Genomic DNA, 20,803 nt, shown 5'->3' with positions numbered 1-20,803 from the left:
GAGATGGAGCAGAGATGAAAACAACAAAGGAGAAAAGTAACAGGCGGATGGTTCTGCCACTGGAGGAGCCGAAGCACTAGACGCGAGGAAGGGAAGACGAGTTTCAGAAACTCGCCAAAAGAAAGCTCTGGGGGGAACATGAGAGCCTTTGAGAGGGACCAGTAAAGAAAGGATCCGTGAGGTGTCCAGCAGGGAGCTGGGATCCTGGAACCCAAGAGGACTCCACCCAGGCTGGGACCGGGGTTCAAACGCTGCTTGCTGGGCAGCTTCAGGCAAGTGAATCAACCTCTCTGGAACTCGGGGTTTGCTATCTATAAAATGGGCACAGCAAGAGTGGCAGGTCCTGAGAAGGAGAGGAGATCTAGCATCAGAGTCGAGATGGCGAGGGCATCCCTCTTCCTGCTTCCCCTCTTTGGTGTCCCATCTGGAAACCCCCTGGGGCGGAGGACTCACCCTGGTCCCCGAAACTCACTCGGCTCCATTAGCAACACTTCTTAAAAGCTCCTTCTGACCCTGGAGCAGCCCCTGCCGCTGGAAAGCTGTCAGACTGCTCGCTGCACCTGCCCTCTGACCAAGCGATTCCATTTTTAGGAATTTACACCACAGAAACACTTACATGGGTGACAAGGGAAAACGTGCAGGAAATTCATTGCATCACTGTTTATAATAGCAGAACTTTGCAAACGGCCTGGACACCCATCGGGGGCACTGATTACGTACAGGTGGAGGCACCGCCAGGTGGGAGAGCAAGAGGCTGGACAGACCCCCGCCGGCTTCTTCAAGGAGTGGCCGAGAACAACTGTATGTCCACAAGGCACGTCAACACCCCTGCTTGTAAACCGGCCGTTAGTGCGGCTCACCGTGGCTGCTCTGGGAAGGAGCGGGGGGCTTGGGTAGGAGGGGGAGTCATTCCAGCCTCAAACCCTTTTCTTTCTGACTCAGTTCACTGTGAGCATGTCCTGGAGACAGCTGTCCACTGGCCTTCGTCCCACTCTCATGGTGAGAAGAAACTTCCGGGGCTTACCCATGGTTCTCCTCTCCGTCTCAGGCGTGGGGTGAAGCCATGTGACTGGTGCTGGCCAGTGGAGTGTGGGAGGCAGGGACGTGATGCTCTTTCCCTGCCTCGGGGACCCAGAGATGGAGGCGCCACCAGCGGGAGGCAGCCTGGATCCCTGGGCCTTCGCGTGGAGGGCAGTTGCCCTGGAGAAGCTCCTGGACCCACGGCAGACTTTGCTGGATGCAGAACAGACTTGTGCTGTGTGAGACACTGCGATGTGGGGCTCGCTTGTTACGCAGCACAACCGAGCCTTGCTCACCGATACAGACGTGGAAAACCACATTCTGGTTCAAGGGAAGCCCAGAGACCTTGGACAAGTCTCTTGACTCCTCCAGGCCTCAGTTTCCCCAGGTGTACTGTCAGGCAAGGGGTCTTTTCTCCTCTGACTAGGGCCTGTGCTGCTCCTGTTCCCAAACCCCACACGCCTGGGGCATATCTGCCAGGACTAAGGACTGCTGGGTGCTGAGTGCTTCCTGGACGCCGGCCTCCGCTGGACCACCTTGCAGGCATCATGGAATCCTCGCAGTGGCCCCAGAGGGAGGCACCATCATCATCCCCATTACCCCGTGAGGAAACTCAGGCTCCGGGAGGGGAGGACACTTGCCTGGGAATACGGCATCTGTGATTCTTAACTGCTCTAATGACAACTCCCATCTGATATTTTAATTTATTTCTTGTAAATGCAACTTAAAAGAAAGCCCACTGTTGACAACTTGAGAGAACTTAGAATACGATTTTTTTTAAATTTGCCATCGTAACCATTTTTAAGCGTACAGTTCAGTGGCATAACGTACAGTCACATTCTTGTGCAACCATCACCACCATCCGTCTCCAGAACTCTTTCTGTGTGTGTGAGGAAGACTGGCCCTGAGCTAACTTCTGTTGCCAATCTTCCTCTTTTTGCTCGAGGAAGATTGTCGCTGAGCTAACATCTGTGCCCATCTTCCTCTATTTTATGTGGGATGCCAACACAGCATGGCTTAATGAACGGTGCCAGGTCCACATCCGGGATCTGAACCCAGGAACCCCAGCCGCAGAACGGAGCACACGGACTTAAGCACTACGCTGTGGGGCCAGCCCTTCCAGAACTCTTTTTATCTTGAGAAACTCTGTACCCATTAAACAAAGCTCTCCATCCTGCCCCTCCCCTCCGCCCTCACAGCCCAGGTCTTGGCATCCAACCTTCTCCTTTGTTCTCCTCTCTGTGAGTTTGCCCATTCTGAGTACCTAATATAAGTGGAATCATACAGTATTTGTCCTTTTGTGTCGGGCTTATTTCACTTAGCACGTGTCCTCAAGGTTCACCCGTCCTGAAGCGAGTGTCAGAATTTCCTTCCTTTTTGAGGCTGACTGGTACTCCGCTGTAATGTATACTCTACACCACGTTTTGTTGGTCCCTTCATCTGTTGATGGACTGTTGGGTGACTCCCCCCCTTTGGGCTATTGTGAATGATGCTGCAGTGAACACGGGCGCGCATATAGCTTTCAATTCTTTTGGATACATACCCAAAAGTGGAATTGCTGGATCATATGGTGATTCTATTTTTAATTTTTTGGAGAAACTCCATACTGTTTTCCGTAGCGGCTGCACCATTTGACATTCCCACCAACACTGTACGAGCTCCCAATTTCTCCACATCCTCGCCAACACTTGTTACTTTCTGGGTTTTGACAGTAGCCATCCTAACAGGTGAGAGGTGGGGTCTCACTGTGGTTTTGGTTTGCGTTTCCCTGATGATCAACAAGGGAAGCAGGATTTTTTAAATGCCACCGGTGAGTCTAGAGTGGTGCAGACACCTAGGTCTGTTTCCACGGGAGGGAGCAGGGGCCGGGGTGCTGTGTTACTCGGGAGGGATGCTGTAGCCGCAGCTCAAAGTCCTCGGCTCCCAAACAGGTGACTGGGCCTGTGCTCCCGGGGCTGCAGTGTGACCTGTGCCCCAGCGGACAGGCTGGGATCCCAACTTCTCCAGAACCTCAGCTGCCGTGGGATGTTGCAAGCCCAACTTCCCCCGCTGGGCCTGAGGAGGAACTGAGCTGGGCCTTTCCAGCCCCAGCTGATACCCCTGTGACTGTCAGTTCCCACCCAGGCCTGGGACACTGAGCAGAGAGGACGCGGCCCCACAGCGCAGCAGGAAGTGGGGTGATCTGCACGCCCCCTGGCCTTCCACTTCCGGACAAGGGCAGCTTTGTGTGTGGGATGCGAGCAGGGACTTAGGATCCAGACAGACTCAGTCCGAGTTCCATCTTTGCCGTTCACCAGCTGTGTGGCCTTAGATAAGTCACTTCCCCTCCCAGCCCCCCCGTTTTCTCATCTGTAAAACGGCTGAAATGGTGCTTGGCGCATGGTCAGCGCTCACGAAGCACTGCGTATAATCACCAACATCATCATCCTCCTCCTTCTCATCAACATCAAGAAGCATGACCAGGTCACGCCTGTGTCAAACAGTCCATGGCTCCCCATTGCTGGCAGGAAAAAGTCTACCACACTCTTATGGGCTCGTGGGCACTGTCTGGACTGGCCCCTGCTGACATGTCCAACCTCTTCTTCCCTCACTGGTCACATTCCAGTCACCTGGGCTGCCTCCTGTTCCGCAAACACCCAACACTTTTTTCTGCCACAGGCCCTCTGCACATGCTCTTCCTCCTGCCTGAAATGCGCTTCTTCCTGGACATTCCAGCCCCGGTCCACATGGGTGCCCTGGGCCCTCACAGCCCTAAATGCTCGAACGGTGCCTACAGGTGCTCACAGTACTGAATTGTGAAATTATTGGAGCAACGTCAGCCTCCCCACAAGAGCTCTGTGAGGCCAGGTTCACACTCCCTGTCACAGTGCAAGGACCAAGGACAGGGCTGACCCGGGTGCCCCCAGAATGTGAGTCATGTTGACTGACTGATTCCCAGAATCTCCCTGATTTTGGAAACTCAGATTCTTTTCAACAAAGACAATCCATTACTTATATAACCAAATAAGCTTCAACTTTCATACCTCTGTAAGACTTTTCCACGCATTGAATGAACAAATCTGAGAAAACCCTCAGCTACCTCCCGTGTCCTAATTTTTCAGCTCAGAAAAACATGGTCACGGCGCTCTGAGCAGCTGCCCACGGTTCCCGCTGTGCCTCTCGCAGCCCAGCCTCGGGCCGTCCCTCCTTCAGCACACACCGAGCCTCCTGCCGGTCCGCCGGTCACCCCTGGCTTGGGGCTAAACACCGACCGTGAGTAATGGCAGGTTGCAGAGGGCCGCGCAGACGCATTTTCAGCCCCGTCAGCAAGATCAGCGAGAGCCATGGTGGCCCCGGGCCCAGGGCTGGGTCCTGACTCAGCCAGTCCACACACAGCAGCCCCCTTGCCCCCAACCAGCTAGGGAGCGAAGGTGCAGACTCCAAGGGGGCCACCGACTGGAGTCCCCGCCAGATATGTCACAAAGCCCATGCCTTTGTGGAGGCCGCCACCTGCCACTTGTCTGTTTCGACAGCTATTTGCAGAGCGAATGTGTGTGCGGCCGGCCGGGGTGCGGGAGGCCCAGCGCAGACCCAGTGCCGCCCTCCTGCAGCAGGGGCAGGTGAGAACAAGAATTACACAGTCATCACTTCCAGGGAGACCCAGGGCTCCACTCTCCCCTGGGCTCACCACCCTCGGGCCTCTGGGTGGCGGGGCTGGCTTTACAGGACGCTTCAGAGGCCCCCAGGGGAGCAGGGGTTCAGAGGGGCCGCGTTGATGTCCACTCACAGCGGTTCTCATGGAAAGGACTTTCTTGCCGTGCTGACGCCAATAGGCTCCAGTGACAATCGCTCTCAGCACTGTGGGTGCCGGGATGGTGGCTCAGGCCAGCTCAGGAAGGGGACACCCTGAGGAGGCCTGAAGAAGGGGGACTGTCCCAAGACGTAGGCGAGGCGAGGGAGGGCATGGGACTTGGGTCCCTGTCTGGGTGGGCTCCATGGACACCGGGGTGCAGGAGCCCCACCAGAGAAGACCTGAGCCTGGAGAAGGAGCTCGGCCTGGGCAGGGGAGGGGTCCCGAGATGCTCCCAGACATCAGAGGGGTGCTGAGCACCCCATTTCAAGGTTCTCATGGGGCTCACATTCCTGTGGGGGAGACGACAGTGGACAGAAGGAAACAAACAAACACCTATGTGGGAGGGGAGAGGTGGGGAGTCGGGGGAAGGGGCAGGGAAGGGGGGAGGAGGGCAGGGAGGGGGGAGACTCCAGGAGAGATGGCTCATGGCACTCCAGGGCGGGGTGAACCTGAGAGATGGGAAGAAGGGTAGGGGTGGGAGAGGCAGGAGGGGTGAGTGTGGAGGTGGGAGAGAGAAGGGGTGGGGGTGGGGGAGGGAAGAGGGTGGGGAGGAGGAGCATTTTATGAATGGACATATGCTAGTCTGGATCGCCACACTCATGCACACATGCACACACATGTACACACAGGGAGAGCTTCCTGGGGGAGCTGTGCGCCCCTCGTTTCCTGCCCAGAGTTCTCAGGCAACAGGCTACACCCCATCCCCCATAACCAAGTCCTCCTCATGGCTGCAAACCTTTAGGGGTGCCTCAGTCTTCTCAAGTCCCCAGCCCCTGACCTACCCCCGTTCTGCAGCTGAAGCAGCACAGGCTTCCCTGGAGAGGGGAGCAGGTTCGGGTGGGGGTGGGGGAGACAGGAGGCCCAAACCCCACGGGGATGGGAGCCCGCAGGGAAATTCGCATGCCAGCTGCCAGTATGGCGGTCTCAGCTGCTGCCACCTCGATGCACACGCTCACTGACACACACGTGTGTGCACGGACACACAATCCCAGCCTCACACACACACTAACACATACACACCACACAAACGTGGAACTCGGGTCCCCAGCGGGCCTGAGCTGTCTGCTCCAGAAGCCCCCTCTCTAGGCTGGCGCCCCCTCTGTGAAACGTTTCCGTCCTCACAGGACCCTCCAGGCTGCCCCCAGCTACCCCGTCCGTCACCTGAAATCCTCAGAAATTAGGAAAGATTCCATTAAAACTACACCTCAAATTTTAGGCCTAAATAATATTTTGAAAATTTGGGGCTCAGTCCTCAGGCCCCATCTGATGCGGGCTTATGTGATGCAGGCTCAGTCTGAGTCAGGCAGGTGGGGGCAGGTGGGATGGGGGAGCATGGGTTGTGTGTTGGGGGGTTAGTCTGGGCACATTCCGCGCCCGCCCCACCCCCCATAGCTGGGAGCACACCCCACAGAGCTGGAGATGGCTGAGGGCTGCGCAGCGTCAAGGATGCGGTTCTGGGAGTGCATCCCCCCACCTCCCTCTGCAACTCTCCCCAAGGGCCTTACTCTTGCGAGCCTCAGTTTCCCTATCTGTACAATGGGTGTGATGTACCTCCTAGGGCAACCGTGAGAGTTAAGTGACATCACACCTATAAAGTTATAAGCTCTGGAAGCCCAACGAAATAAGTGGGGGTGCGATGGACACACGCAGCGGCCTCCTGGCGGATGGGGCCGAAAAGAACCCGCATTTTCCTTCTTTCTGCGCTGAGGCTGCGCTTCCCGAGGACGCAGTCGGCTTCTCCGGAGCAAAGCCGCTCCCTCCGCCGGAGGTGACAGGGGTCTCAGGGGCTGGGCCACCTCCTGCGCGACTGCCACCGACGAAAACACGGAATGCTCTCCTCCCGGCTCAGGTTTCCAGACCCCGCCCCAACCCACAACAATTTTGCATATATTTAAATCTCCTCTGTGGTTTCCAGTCTTGAGCCCCCCTCTCCCCAGCCTCCGGAAAAGAGAAAGAAATTAGAAAAGCCCGTCATTTGTCTCCGTCCCGGCCCCATCTATCAGGCCTCCCAGCGCCGGGCCGGGACGGCCGCGTGCGCGGCGGCGGCGGCGGCGGGTATTTGCATACATATTAAACGGAGCCGTAAAAATGCAGACATGCAAACCGCGTGGACGCTCCTCGCGCGCAGCCTGCCAGGAAATCAATCTTCTGCCGTCTTAAAGGAAACCTGCTCCGGAGGAGGTGGCAGGCCGCGCTGCCCGCATCCCCGGGGCGGGAGGCTGCGTGTGGAGAGAGGTCCTCTGTCCGTCTGTCAGGGGACCCAGCTGGCTTGGGGGTCCTTCCGACCACGGCCTCTGTGGAGCCCCTGGACAGGGAGCCAGGGGGCGCGGAGCCGGCTGCGCTCCCTAGAGTCAGAGGCTTGGCCCCTCTGAGCTCCCTGCACCCGGTGGTAGTGATGACCGCACAGCCCTCGCGGACCCGCGGGGTGCTGGAGATTTTTCCCTCACTCTGGGCCTCTGGGGCTTAAGCGGCTAACCCCAGGTGGCCCCGGCCCTCTCTACAGAGCTTGGATCCCAAGCCGGGGGCAGAGGAGATTGGCCAAGAGCACAGGCTCTGGAGGCAGGTGGCCTGAGTTCAAAGTCAGGTTCCACTCTTTGCAAACTGTGTGACCTTGAGCAAGTGCATCAACCTCTCTGTTTCCTAAAAAGTTGGGGATCAATATACCCTCCTCTTAGGCTGTTGTTGGATTAAAGTAGGTCAGTGATTGCCTGGCATGCAGTAAGGACTCAGGTAAATGGGGGCAGAGCAGAGTGTAGGAGGGCCCTTGGTGTTACTGGCGTGGTTCTCCAGGTTAAAATCTCTCTATGTCGCAGGGCTTGGCCGGCCACTCCCCCTGCGAGCCCCCTCACCTGTAAATGGGGTATTCTCACAGGAGCTTCCAGCCCACGAGGATCACCTACCCCGCCCTCCAGACATGGCCCAGGAGCTCCACTGTGGTTCCAGCGAGATGCGGCCAAGGCGGCACCTCTGAGGGCTCCCATCCCATCCTCCTTTGCAGCTCAGGCAAAGCCCAGGGCCGGGAGGGGGGCACCCAGAGCATGCCCCGAATGGGCTGAACATCTGTGGGACCAGGAAGGGCAAGTGGCCCGGAGCCTCGGCAGAACCAGACCATGCTGCCCGCTCCACCCCCCCCACTCTGAATTCCACTCTCCAGATGGGGAAACTGAGGCTCAGAAAGAGGTGCTGCAGCCACGAAGCTTGAAGGTGGTGGAACCGGGATTCGAATCGGGTTGCCAACATAGATGGAGCTCCTTCTGCAGCGGAGGGGAATGCTGCTCCCCACCCCCGCCCCCCATAGGTGTGTGCCCAGAGAGGGAAATCCGCTCTGTGCCCAGGCTCAGCCTAGGATTTGTGGTACTTGGGGGCCATGAAGGTCCTTCCTTGAAGGGAACCAGAAGGAGGAAGGGTGGTCTTTCCAGAAGCCGCTCGAGTCTGGCCTTCATTATTCACTCCACGCTCCTGGAGGCAAGGAATGGAGGTGACCAGCGTCCCCAGGACACGCAGGGCAGGGGGCAGTGCTGGGGTGGGGGTGGGGGGGGCAGGTGTGCCCAGCCTGAAGAGAGCTGGCATCCTCTCTGAAACTCTAGGCTTGATTGAGCAGCCAGCCAGGGCTGGGGGCCTTTGCCTTCAGGTGGGAGAAGCTCCCTGTGATCCGGAGCTTCTCATCTGAGTGGCAGCATGACCTCCAAGCTGCATCGAGCTGTGTCCTGGAGCTACGGGAACAAAAAGGCTGAATCAGGGTGTGGCCCAGTTCGCTGGGCCTCCCTGTGTGACCTTGGGCAAAGACCCTGCCCTCTCTGGGCCAAGCTGGCAGAGCTGCCTGCACTCCTTCTCTGCCTCTCCCCGGAAGCCCCTCCCTCCACCCCTGGCCTCTGCTCTCTGAGCCTCCCTCTGCAGGCCCCAGAGCACAGGCCGCCCCCACTGCCCGGCAGGCGGCGGGTGGAGGAAGCCGGCAGGGCGGGAAAAGGCGGGAGGGGCGGGAGTTACAGGAACCGGCTGGGCCTGGGCGATTGCTCAACTGGGGAGCCTGGCCCGCGGCCCCCCCAGGCCCCCACTTCCAGCAGCCCGCCCTCCCCCCGCCCTGCGCTGCATTGCAAACATTCCTCCCCAACCTCCGTTGCTGCGGAAGGGAACTGCCGCAGACACAGCACGAGGCCCAGAAACGCTTAACCCCTTCCCTCCTTCCAGGCAGCGGCCCGAGGACGGCTGTGCGCTGGCCACCGGGCTTTCTAGGCCCCGAGTGACCCGCAGGGGAATGGCTGGCGGCCCCAGCTGGCCTCTGGTTGCCAACTTGGACCAACAGGCTGCAGGTCGTGCGCACACAGTCTCCAGGCCTGGATTTGCTCAGCAGAGCTTTCCAGAGCTGCCCCTGGGGGCCGGGCCTACGCCGGGTACGAGGCATGAAAATCCCACAGCCCGCGCTCCAGATACACTGGCAATCTGAGATCACCGCCATGAGCAGTGATGCGAAGGAGAAGGATGGTGTGAGCCTGAGCAAGAACTCAAGGCGCAGTTAGGCAGGGAGGGCTTCCTGGAGGAAGTGACATTTAGCCAGCCTTAAGAGGAGAGAGCGAGGATTCCAGGCAGAGGAGAGCAAGCGTGAGGCTCTAGAGAGAAGACAGAAGTGGACACGGTCTAGTCTGTGCGTCTGGAGGAGAGAGGGTGAGGGGTGGAGAGCCCCCAGGAGGGAGAGCTTGGCCTGTGCCGGGCCCCAGAAGGCCCTGGGACACTCCCAGGCTTGGACTGTCTTTGAGGGCAGTGAGGAGCCACGGAAGGGTTTCACCTGGGGAATCACATGGTCCAGTCTAGCTCGAGGCACTGAAATTCCCTGGAGAGAAAAACAGAACCTTGACGGAGAGGGAGCCAGCGTGTTTTCAGGGACAAACCAGATCTGCTCTAAGACAGAGCACCCAAACCATGCCAAAGTGCCACCAACAGGAGGCCTTTCAAATGGCAGCCTGGCAGCTGGGCCTGGCCTGGGGTCTCCTGAGGCTGGGAGGGCCACTCTGAGCTCCACCATTCCCAGGCCAGCTGGAGGCAGCAGGCGGGCTCCTGTCCCGGGCTGGGGTCCGCCCCCCCCACACCCCAGAGGCCACTCTGCAGACAGCCGGAGCTCAATAAATGCAGCAGTTAGAGCGTTGAAGTTAGAAGGGGCTGAGAGATCATTGGGCCCACTGCCTCCTCACTTCACAGAGGAAGAAGCAGCCCCAGAGGCAGCAAGGCCGGCTGAGGCTGCCAGTACAGGTGGAGGGGCAGCGCTGGGCCGGCCCCGTGGGTGTGCCCGGTCCGGGGGCCGAGGGGCATGCATCTGAGATGCCCACGGCGCGTGGCCCGAGAGGAGGCCCAGCCCACTGTGACCTTGGCACCCACAGAGGAGACCCCAGAACCTCTGAGGACCCTCAACCCAAGCCCCCTTCTGGTCTCCCTCTCTCATGGGCCTTCACAGAGGCTGAAAGAACCAGAGATTCAAATCCAGAAAACCAGGAACCGTTTGGAAACAGACGGTCGCTGAACCTAGCTGGCGGAGGGAGTCCGCGTCTCTGCCCCCTCAGAGCGTGAAGGAATGAGCCAAGGGACAAAGTAAGTTAGCGGAAACTTCTGGACTGTATTCTTTCGCTGGAGAACGTTTCCTTTTCTTTCTCCTCCTTCTTTTTTAAATGAGGTATTACTCAGAACACCAACATACCAGCGGTTAAACGGAGCTGCCCGATTGGAGAGGAAAGGGGTGGTCTGGGTCCACCCCGTACACACCCACGTGGGCGCCGGGCCCTCCTGGCCAGCCCCGGGCTCCTCCAAACCCACTGAGGGCCAGCAGGCCAGCCCAGCCGCAGATGTTAGGGATGGGGAAACCGAGGTCCTGGGAGGTGGAGGCACTCGCCCAGAGTCACACAGCTCTGAGGGATGGAGCCAAGTGCCCCCAGGCCAGCCTGGCCCCAAGGACCCGCCTTGAGCACCTACAGCCCAAACACCTCCATGGGCCCGGGCCCAGGCTGCAGGATGGGGGCGCAGGTCTGCGTCCTGCTTTCCAAGGGTCGTCTCCTGGCCTGGCCTTTGGCTGGGACTCCCCAGGTCCTGCTCAGCGGCTGCGAGCTGAGAGGGCAAAACACGCCAAGGACGCTCCCTCTGTTGAAATTGTGCCCCGACAGGACAGGAAGGGGCCTGGCCGGCTCCACGGCCGCACATGCCCCCAGCAGAAGGGGGGCTGGGTTCCTTCCAGGTCCCAGGGGTCACCCTGCAGGATCCCTGGGCAGCAGCCGATGGGTCCATTCTTGGTCATAAGCGTGACCGAGCCTCCTTCCAGGCAATGGCATTTCTACAAGAGTTCTTCGAACCTGGGGGCCACCACCTCTATGACCCACCATCAGCTCGGCCATGAAAAAGCATTCCGGAACCTTCTGAATCCTCATCATGACGGGAGGAGTTCGCCATCATCACCCCATTTTATAGAAGGGAAACTGAGGACCATGAAGTCACTTGCCTGGGTCACACAGCGAGTAACAGACATGGGCAGGCCCGGGACGCACCAGGTGCACGCTCCTCACCCCCGGGCCTCACGGCCTCCCAGCCTGGGGATGTGACCACTTGTCACAGCAACGAGGCTCCATAAAGCAAAGATCCCCCCGGCTCGCCCTGACTCCTCGTCTGCGACTGTCCATGAAATAAAGCTTTCATCTCCCCTATTATCTGTTTATCTTCAGCATCTAACCCACCCCAGTTTGCTCTCCACTCCAATCTCCAGCTGGGCTCACCTGGGCCAGGAGTTTGTCTCTGAACTTCCAGAAGGCAGAGCTGCTGGTGTGGCTATAGCCGTTATCACGAAAAAAATCTCATTTTATGCATTTCATAGAATGAGTGGCCTGATTTGGAAATATTGGTGGAAGCTACTGCTTGGGGACAAGGATTGTGCAGCGGCCGTGATGTCCGGGAGGCACCTGGCATGGGGTGAGCGCTCCCCCAAAGGGGCTGGATGATTGTTATTGCTGCTGTTCCCTGGGGCTGGGCGTGGCTGATAAGTCCCAGACCTCTTCTTCCCGCCTTCACAGCACAGGTGAGCAGGTTCAGTCCTCACTCACCAACTGGCACTAAAGGGTGAGAAACCAGCTGGGGGATGAGGCAAGTTATCCGTCCTTGTCCTGAGTCATGGTTACCTTGGTAGTCAGCCTGCAAGATGTTCTCCGATGATTCCTGCCTCCTGTGTTCACACCTCTCTGGCTCCTCCCACAACGAACAGGGCTGCCCTGGGTGAGCAATAGGACACCGCAGAAATGACTGCAGGGACCATCCAAGGCTGGGTCACAGAAGGCACGGTGGCTTCCGTCTTGCTCTCTTGCATTGCTCTGGGGGAAACCAGCCGCCATATAGTGAAGAGACTCAAGCGGCCCCACAGAGAGGTCCCTGTGGCGAGGAACCGAGGCCTCTGACAATGGCAAGCGCCACCTTGCCAGCCCTGCGAGGGCACCGTCTTTGAAGCCCGTCCTCCAGCTCCAGTCAAGCCGTCAGATGATGGCAGCCCCAGCCGACCCCTTGACTTCAACCTCCAAAGAGACCAGGAGCCGGAACCAGCCAGTGACACCACTTCTGAATTCGTGACCCACAGAAACTCTGAGATAATAGATGCTTATTGTTCTAAGCCACTAAGTTTGGGGTGATTTGTTACACAGCAGGAGGTAACTAATACAGGAACAGGGAGAGCTTTTAGCTACCAGGGCCTTTCATTGACTGGCTTCCCAAAGTGTAGTCCTTGGAATACTTATCGCAGGCTATGCTCTGGAAAACCACGGCCCACGAGTGTGAGCAGACTGTGCACTTCAGTCTCTTACTCGAGAGTCTCAGTGCTCCTTGGTACATCAAGCACAGGCCCCGCTGGGCAACGAAGCCCAGCGTTCTCCTAACCCAGCATTTCCCAGGAGTCTCTGTGGAACTCTGGCCTCACCGCCTCAGAGCACTCTGGGAAACACAGGCAAACCATCATGGCAGCAGGCTCCTCGGGCACATTAAACAATTGTGCCCATTTATGAAAACAAAAACACTCCCAGCCTGATATTCAGAGTGTGGCCTGAGGCGCTGGATACAAAGACAAGACGGCCGCCTCCCCCAGCGCACAGTCCCTCTGGCCTCTTTTTCCAGTTGTGGGGCCGCTTTGCCCTGGGTCCCCTCTGGTCCCACCGGTCTTACAATCAACGGTATTGATCAGGGCTCCGGGCCAGTGTCTGGCGGTGGACCTCAGCCTATTTGGGGACCATTTTGGACTCAGATTTTCGTTCCCAAACTCTGTAGCTCCAGCTCATCAGCTCGCAGCCCACCGGCACATGGGCCACACTGCGCCCTTGAACTCTGCACTCCTCGTGCTGGCGGCATCCTCGGTACCCCGGCCTCAGAGCTGGGCATCTCTGGGTGGGAATGCAACCGTGGTCTTAAAACACGAACCGCTGGAAAATAGCGTCTGATGGAGAAAAATTCCTTTCACAGGCAACTTTTTAAGAGCAAATCCACCCCCTTCACTGAGGGAAGGCTGCGCTCAGAAAACCACATTCTTTTAGGCCCCTGGGGCTGCATGGGGGTGGGAACGAGATCTTTCTACACGCTAGGAGGCAGAGGTCTTTTCTTTTGTTGAAAACATAATTTCACCCTCACGTTGCTTCATCTTTCCCAGCAGGGACGGTCTGGGGCTCTGGGGCCTGTCTGGAGCCATCACTTCCAGACACCAAGTGGCCTGCCCTCCTCCCTCGGGCCAGAGGCCCCGGTGTAGCCACCTTGCCGCTCGGAGCGTGGCCCCGCTGGCCCAGCATCCGCCTCACCTGGGAGCCCCTGCCCTGGCCCGCTGCCTCAGAATCTGCCCCTTGAACAAGATCCTCAAGTGATCTGGGGGTTATTCAAGCTGGGGAGGGATCAGATGCACCCCAGAACTGCCGTCTCAAGATGCCCTCAGCCTGCCTGCCAACGGGCTGCCCTGCCCGCCCTCCTTATTCCCCTCCCAGGCTCTCTGTCCCATCACAGACTTCTCAGGGGTTCCAAGCGGAATTTCCCGAGACCCATTTTCATGTGCGTTCTACACACCTCTGTGCCCCCTTTTCTCACCGAAATCCAGTGAGATGATCAGGGCGTGAGGGGGTAGGACGTCAGGAGACCCGGACAAGAGGTAATGACAACAGTAAAGACACCCAGCCCTTACAGGGGGCTCACAACCCAGGAGGGAGGCAATGAGGCCCAGAGGTTCAGAGAGGAGAAGCCATCTACCCAAGGTCACACAGCCAATAAATGGAAGAGTCAGGATGACCCCACAGCCACCGAGCTCTCCCCTGACACCCTGCCACATGGGACTTCCTTGATGGGGAAAGGGGAGTGGCTTCAGGGACTGTCAACTGGCTTAGCCCAGTGGTTCCCAATCTGGGGTTCCCTGGGGGGCCCTCAAAGGCCCTCTGCGGGGCTCCAAGCTATCTACAGCCTCCCGAAACCCCCGATGGTCACGCACCTTTACTGCTGGCCAGGCCACCACGGGCTACCTGCGACATCAGGCTTCTTCGCTCTAACTGGGATTATCTCCACCCACTGTGCCCGTTCAGAATCTCTGGGGCTGATGGCAGCTGAGCAAGCATCATCGTTGTCCTTGACTAACCCCAAATGAGAAAGCTTACATTACTTCACACACACAGTTTGTTTGTTGGCCAAACATGGGCCTTGGGGCAAGTAACAGCAGGAGGGGCTTTTCTGGTGGGAACGTAGAGAGGAATTAGCTTAGAAATGGGAGTTCCTGAAGGGAGGGCATTTGTCTCCATTATTTTTCAGTGGCGGCAACTGCTTCTTATACTTTCTTTAAAATGAAGTAAGTACTTCCCCACCCCCACAAAGCCTGGTGCCTGCACCGCCCTGGGAGGCAAAGCGGGGGTGGCTGGCCGGGCACACAGCCCAGGTCTTCACTAGCTGCTCCTTGTACCACCTTCTCCACGAAAGCTGACCTTGAGGACGACGTGTGGGCTCTTGTTTGCAGGTTTTCAGCGAAGCCGAGTGGAAACCAACCACAGCCATGCTTGAATTTCTTGTAGGAACCTGCACTGAGACGGGGCGTGGACCTCTCCCTGCGGCCTCCACTCCGCTCTGCACCTTCCTTCGACTTCAGGCACGTCCGAGTGCACACGTGGGGCTGGGGTGCGGCTTCTCTTGCTCCTTCTAGCCAGACCCTCCCCTCCACCCCTCCCATCTCCACCACTCCCCCCTCCACCCCACACCCACAGGAGGTTTGAGGCCGTGGAGCTTTTGGTCAGGAGCGTGCAGAGGCTCAAGGCCAGGCCTCGGAAGGCTGATGGATGCCGGGGGCTCACAACCAACTTCCAACTTCACTCCTGGACACGCTTCGTCCATCTGGAGACATCTCGTTGGTGGGGAGGACCCCAGAGCTCATGACCACTGGAAAGTGTCCTCCCATCCGGGACTAGAAGTCACCTTTGGGGACAGGATTGGGGAGGAGAAGCACAGTCGCTTCTTAAAAATGAGTCTCATGTGTCTGAGTAGCAGGAGCTGGACACCCTGGTCCAGAGGCCCCACGACCGTGGACTAGAACGGGTGAAGGTCAAGGACAATGAAGGTCAAGCCAACTAGATTTCAAATACAGCTCAAGAGGAGTCCACTGTGAGATATAAAAAACGCACCATCCATCAGCCACAGTAAAGGGCCTAGAACTCTGATGTCGACACACCAAGGAGGGGACATCTTTTTTATGCGCGGAAGGATTCTTCTGGTGCTAACATCTGTTGCCCATCTTCCTGTCTTCCTCTTTTCTTTTTTTTCTTCTTCTCCCCAAAGCCCCCCAGTATGGCTGTGTATCGTAGTTGTAAATCCTTCTAGTTCTCTGTGTGAGCCACTACCACAGCATGGCAACTAACAGACGGTGGTGTGGTTCCACGCCACGGAAATGAACCCAGGGTGCAGGCGTGAGAGAGCCAAACTTTAGCCACTAGACCTTCAGGGCTGGCTCGAGGGGACTTTTGTAAGTCAAGGTCCTGTGGGGATCTTTCCAGTGACTCTTTAGGGTGTGGATCAACTACACCACGTGTTGTCTCTGCTCTGTGGATGTGTCCCCATCTCCTAGGAGACATACCTCCTCCAGGGCAGGAACCACCTCTGGTTCATCTTTGCACCCTGAGAGCTCACTGGGTACCCTGCAGGCAGGACCCAAAGTCCCTATGGGGTGTCTTCCCCACCACGCTGAGCCCCTGCTGGAAGCAGGACTTCACTCTGTTCATCAGCAAAACAGGGGGCCGGGGCCAAAGCCAGGCTCATTGGTTTCTCACTGAGTTTCTCACCATGCCTAGCGTGCAGGACACGCCCACAAGCGGGGGATCACCATCCTTCCCAGGGCTGATTGCAACACTGGGTATGTGGCGGGCGCTCAGGTACTGGTTGGTGTCCAGACAGGCTTTCTTTAAACCAACATTTCTTAAAGTATAGGGATAAAAATCATATATTATTTGTGCAAAATGTGGTTTGTTTTCTTTTTTAAGAGAAAGCTTGACTTCCTTCTCCCCACCTATAGCCAGGAATCGAGATAGATACTTCCCATGCATGCCCATTTTACAGATGAGGAAGCCAAGGCTCAGAGAGGTCAAGTGAGGTCCCCAAAGTCACTCAGTGGCAGAACCAAGCTCTTAACCATTAGGATCTTGGGTTTATAGCCCTTGGCCTCTCTGGGACGTTTGCTTAAAGCCCCAGAACGAGGGGCACTATCACAGAGATAAGCAACAGTGATCAACTGCACATATGAATTAACTGGGTCATGGTCACATAGTAAAGGCACATCCACTTGAAAGATTTCTCTGAGTGGGACCCAATGTGACAAGGAAGGAAAATTGAATCAGATCACACGAAAAAACCGGGCAACTCCGGGAGAGTGTGACCTGCCCAAGACGGAGCTAACTCTGGCCAACTCTCCTCTGATTTCCCAGGAAGCAAGGAAAAGGTGAGGAGAGGGCAGGGTCCGTTCAGAAGCCTCTCAGGTTTTAGTACAAGGCCTGAGAACCCTGGGTGGGGGTGGGGGTGGGGTGGGGGGATTCGTGCTCTGTGTCTTTCTTCAGGGGTCTCAGAGAGGGTCTCTGAAGCAGCTGTGAGAGGTGGTGACTAGAATCTGGGCTCTGGAGCCACAGAAACCTGGGGTTCTCTCCTGGCAAGCTGTGCGACCTCCCTGACCTTCTGTCTCTTCATCTGAAATGTGTCCAGCAAAGCTTTACTGTCCAGGTGCTCTCTGTGGAGCAGGTGCTGGGTGCCGAGGACTCAGCAATGCCTGGGGGAGACCAGAGTGGAGCCTTCACCAATCTCACTGCCTAACGGGAGGCAGCAAATGTGGAGACAAACCAATTCTGAGACCCGCTGGAAAGAAAGAACACAGAGAGGAGAAGCATCTCTAGCCCAGGCTGGTGGGGAGGCTCCGAGGGTGCAGCCACGTCAAGGCTGAGCCCAGCACCGAGCTCGGGGCGGGCATGCGGTCAGGGACAGCTGCTTTTGTTGCTGCTATTATTACTGTAACCTGAATAAAACCGGGCCCAGTCTCATCACCATGTCACATTCAAAAGAAACACCAGTGTGACACCCTCAAATCCTTGAAAAGCAGTTTAAATCTTCCAGAAATCTCTCAAATACACCCCAAAGGGGAGTCCCTCTGCACACCACACACACAAGCCTTCTCGAGACTCTGCATCAGCGTGTCTTCCCTCCACCTCCTTCATTTCATCCTCTCGGAGAGGCAGGGCTGCTGGGCCTGGCCGTGGGGGATGGGGCATTGGGCAGGCCAGGCTCTGCCCTCACCAGCCATGTTGCTTAACTGCTCTGTGCCTCAGTTTCCTCATCTGCAAAACCTGGATAACAATAGCACGCCTTCGAGGAGTCACGAGTGGTTGTGGGCACTCAGTGAGGTAAGGGCTCTAAGTGGTCAAGATAAGCATTCACCACGAGGCCACCCAAGTGGGAACTCTTGTGATTTCCTTCCACTGCCCTTTGCATCTCGCCCCAGTGAGGAGCTCCAGCAGGGTCTCTGGTCCCTCGGTCTGGGCTTTCTAGGTCCTGGTACAACACAGCAGCTCCACCCACCACCCCACCCAGCCCAGTGCTGGCAGGCACACTCTGAAACTCCCTCTTCCTTAGGAGTCACACACAGGGGCAGCCTCCCCTGGGCATCACCTTAGACTGTCAGTGCTCAGAGGGCAGGGCCGGGTGTTCCCTGATGCACTGGGGAAAGACAGCTCCTCACCAACCAAGGCCACCGCTTGCCCCACGCCTGCGCAGCAAAGCACAAGGTGGTTCCCACATCCTCCTGGCTCCCCAGGCCACAGGGTAGGCCGTGCATCAGGGACCGGGCTGTCTCCCTTCCCGAGGGGCCCTGGGCCAGGGCCTTGCCAGGCGTGGGGCCCTGCCCTCACAGGGCTCACAGTCCTGCATGCAAGGCAGATAATCGGGGCCTGAGTAGGAGGTGAGACAGCCGGGGCCAGCAGGAAAGGGCCTGCAGAGGAGTCAGGGAGGGCTTCCCAGAGGAAGAGGCCCTGAAGGGAAGGGCTGGAATCAGAGGGAGGGAAGGAGTTCCAGGCAGAGGCCACAGACCAGGCAAAGGCCTGGAGGGGAGAAAGCAGTGGGCTCAAGAAGCCGCACGTTCTCTCTGACCTCCTACAACAGGTGCAGTTCACCGAGCACTGTCACCGACACCCCCAGAGGTCAGAGGGCAGGAGTCCTTAGCCCCAGTTCACAGATGGGGAGACCAGCTCTAAGAGAGAAAGCGACAATTCCTGGCTGGGACTAGAGCCCGCCTCTTCTGACTCCTGGCTCAGGTGAGAGAATCAGCAGACTGGGTCTGCGGCACCCCTGGCATCTGCTGAGCGCCCAGGCGGGCCTGCTATCATCACCCCCATTTTACAGATGAAGAAACTGAGGCCGAGGGAGACCACAACATCCCTCTAGTCTTGCGGTGCTTGTCTATCTCTGGGGATGGGACGAGCCTGAGGCGCCGAGATGCCCTCCCCAGGCCGGGCAGGAAACAGCCAGGAGCGGGGTGACTTGGGGTGAAGGAAGGAGGGGAGCGGGGACGGCTGGCGGAAGCCCACACCAGGCAGGGAAAGGCGGAGGAATGTGGGTGGGGTTGGGGTGCGCCTCTCCAGGAGGCCGGCCTGGAAGGGCCCCAGGGCCCCAGGCAGCCCCCTCACTCCCTCGGGGTGAGACCCTGACTTCCCGGAAGACACCGCCCCCCAGCTGGGCGGGGAGAAGGACACTACCTCCGGCCGCCCAATCAGACGCACGCCCAGTCTGATGGGGGAGGCAGCCGGGGCGGAGGGCGCCCAGGGCCCTCCCGGAGGCGCCCCGGGACCTGCCCCGACTCGGCGGCCCACCGCCCCGCCGCCCACCCCCAGCCTCATTAGCGCCGACGCCCGTCGTCCTCCCCTCGGCTTCCGGTGGCTCCAGAATTTAAAGGTTAAATCCTAACCTCGTCTCAGCAGTTTCTCCCGGCTTTGCCTACCCAGCGCCAGTTGCTGGTAATTATATGCATCTCCGAGCAGCCAATCAGCTGTCAGACTGACAGATACTGATCTTTTCGTTTTATTTTTAGCTCTGTGCTTCCCCCTCTAGTTGCAAAAAAAAATTCTGTTTGTTCTGTATGCTGCTGCCTGGCTCCCAGCTCTGCAGCCGGCTCTCATCTCCGCCAGCCAGGCGGGAGCAGGAAGCCGGAGGGGCTGGAGCGTCCTGTCCTTCCAGAAAGGGGGGAACAAAGCCCCGGCTGCCCCCCAGGTGCAGCCCCCAGGGCTGCGGTGGGAAGGTCAGGAGGCAGGTGCTGCCTGCACAGGCGCCTTTGGAGGCTAAGGGAGCCGGATGGGAGCTCGGCTTGGCCTTGCGGCCACGCAGGGGAGGGAAGCGAGTCATCGCAGCGGCTGGAGGGTGGGAGACAGAGACAGAGACAGAGAGACAGCTGGAGAGAGAGACATACCGGAGCAGTGAGAAACCTAGACTGAAAAGAGGAAAGAGAAGGGAGTGGAAGGAAAAAGACAAGCTCTGGCCCCTAGAAAAATTCTCCCCCCGAATGAAACAAAAATTCTGTTCTGGGCGAGCACTCGACTGGGAGTCCGGAGGGGGCTTTCCAGCCAGGTATGCAGGGCATGAAGGATGAGTGAAATACTCTTCAGAGTCCTTTTGTGGGTCATTCTGGAAGGTTCTATGGACCTCCCTGGAGGTACCAGGAGGCCAGCAGGTGTGGGGGCCCAGCTGGTAGGAGGCCCCTGTTCACGCAGGCTCTCTGGAAGGAGAGGAGAAATCTGAGGGCCAGGCAAGTGCTTAGGGCCCAGAGTCTCCCAGATAGCCGAGGGAGGGAAACGACTGTGAAGTTTTCTCCCATCATCACGGCACTCTACAGTTGGCAAAGCACTCCCCCTTGCCCCGAGAGCCTCCATTTCTTCCCCATGGTGAGCCCCAGGAGGAAGTGACATAGGGATCCGGAGGCCTGGCCCGTCACCTCCGTCCTGATTGACCCTGGCGGGAAGGGAGGCAGTGTAGCATAATGGTTTGGGCTTTGCAGCACCACCATCGAGGGTTCAAGCCCAGGGCTGCTGTTTACCACCTCTGTGAGCCCGAGCGAACGCCCTGAGCTCTCTGGGCCCAGTGCCTCCATCTGGAAGGTAGGCCCGAGAGCCACCCCAGCTCACAGATTGCCCTAGGGAGTAAAGTCACACTGTACGGGGCTCCTCACAGCCCCAGCACCCACAGGGCCCAGCCCAGCGCACCTGTGAGCAGGTATTAACGTCTCCGCTTTGCGGATGGGGAAACTGAGGTTCATGTGACTCGTACTTGGCAGAACTGGGACTAGAACCACCCCCCCCCCCACTTCTTGGCTTCCTTTTCTCTGACACCACAGATGGCGCGCTGAGAAAAAAGAGAGAAGAGAGCAGGGAGAAGGGAATTAGGAGACGGAGAGAGATGGAGGGAGGC

The 20,803-nt window shown here is 58.0% G+C and overlaps 1 long non-coding RNA gene across 1 annotated transcript in view; it reads right to left on the bottom strand.

The window, feature by feature from the left end:
* LOC103563038 (uncharacterized) overlaps window positions 1-20,556 on the bottom strand; it is a 32,931-nt gene extending 12,375 nt beyond the window's left edge. Inside the window, exons 1-2 of the long non-coding RNA XR_011533681.1 lie at window positions 14,325-20,556; window positions 454-8,565 (exon numbers count right to left, since the gene is read on the bottom strand). This is a non-coding gene — a long non-coding RNA (uncharacterized lncRNA). The remainder of the gene's footprint in view (window positions 1-453; window positions 8,566-14,324) is intronic.
* Window positions 20,557-20,803: the final 247 nt, after the last annotated feature.

This window comes from Equus przewalskii, chromosome 26, assembly GCF_037783145.1.
Source record: "Equus przewalskii isolate Varuska chromosome 26, EquPr2, whole genome shotgun sequence".
NCBI lineage: Eukaryota > Metazoa > Chordata > Mammalia > Perissodactyla > Equidae > Equus > Equus przewalskii.
Note: the sequence above shows the minus strand (reverse complement) of the source record. Positions and strands in the feature narration are given on the sequence as shown.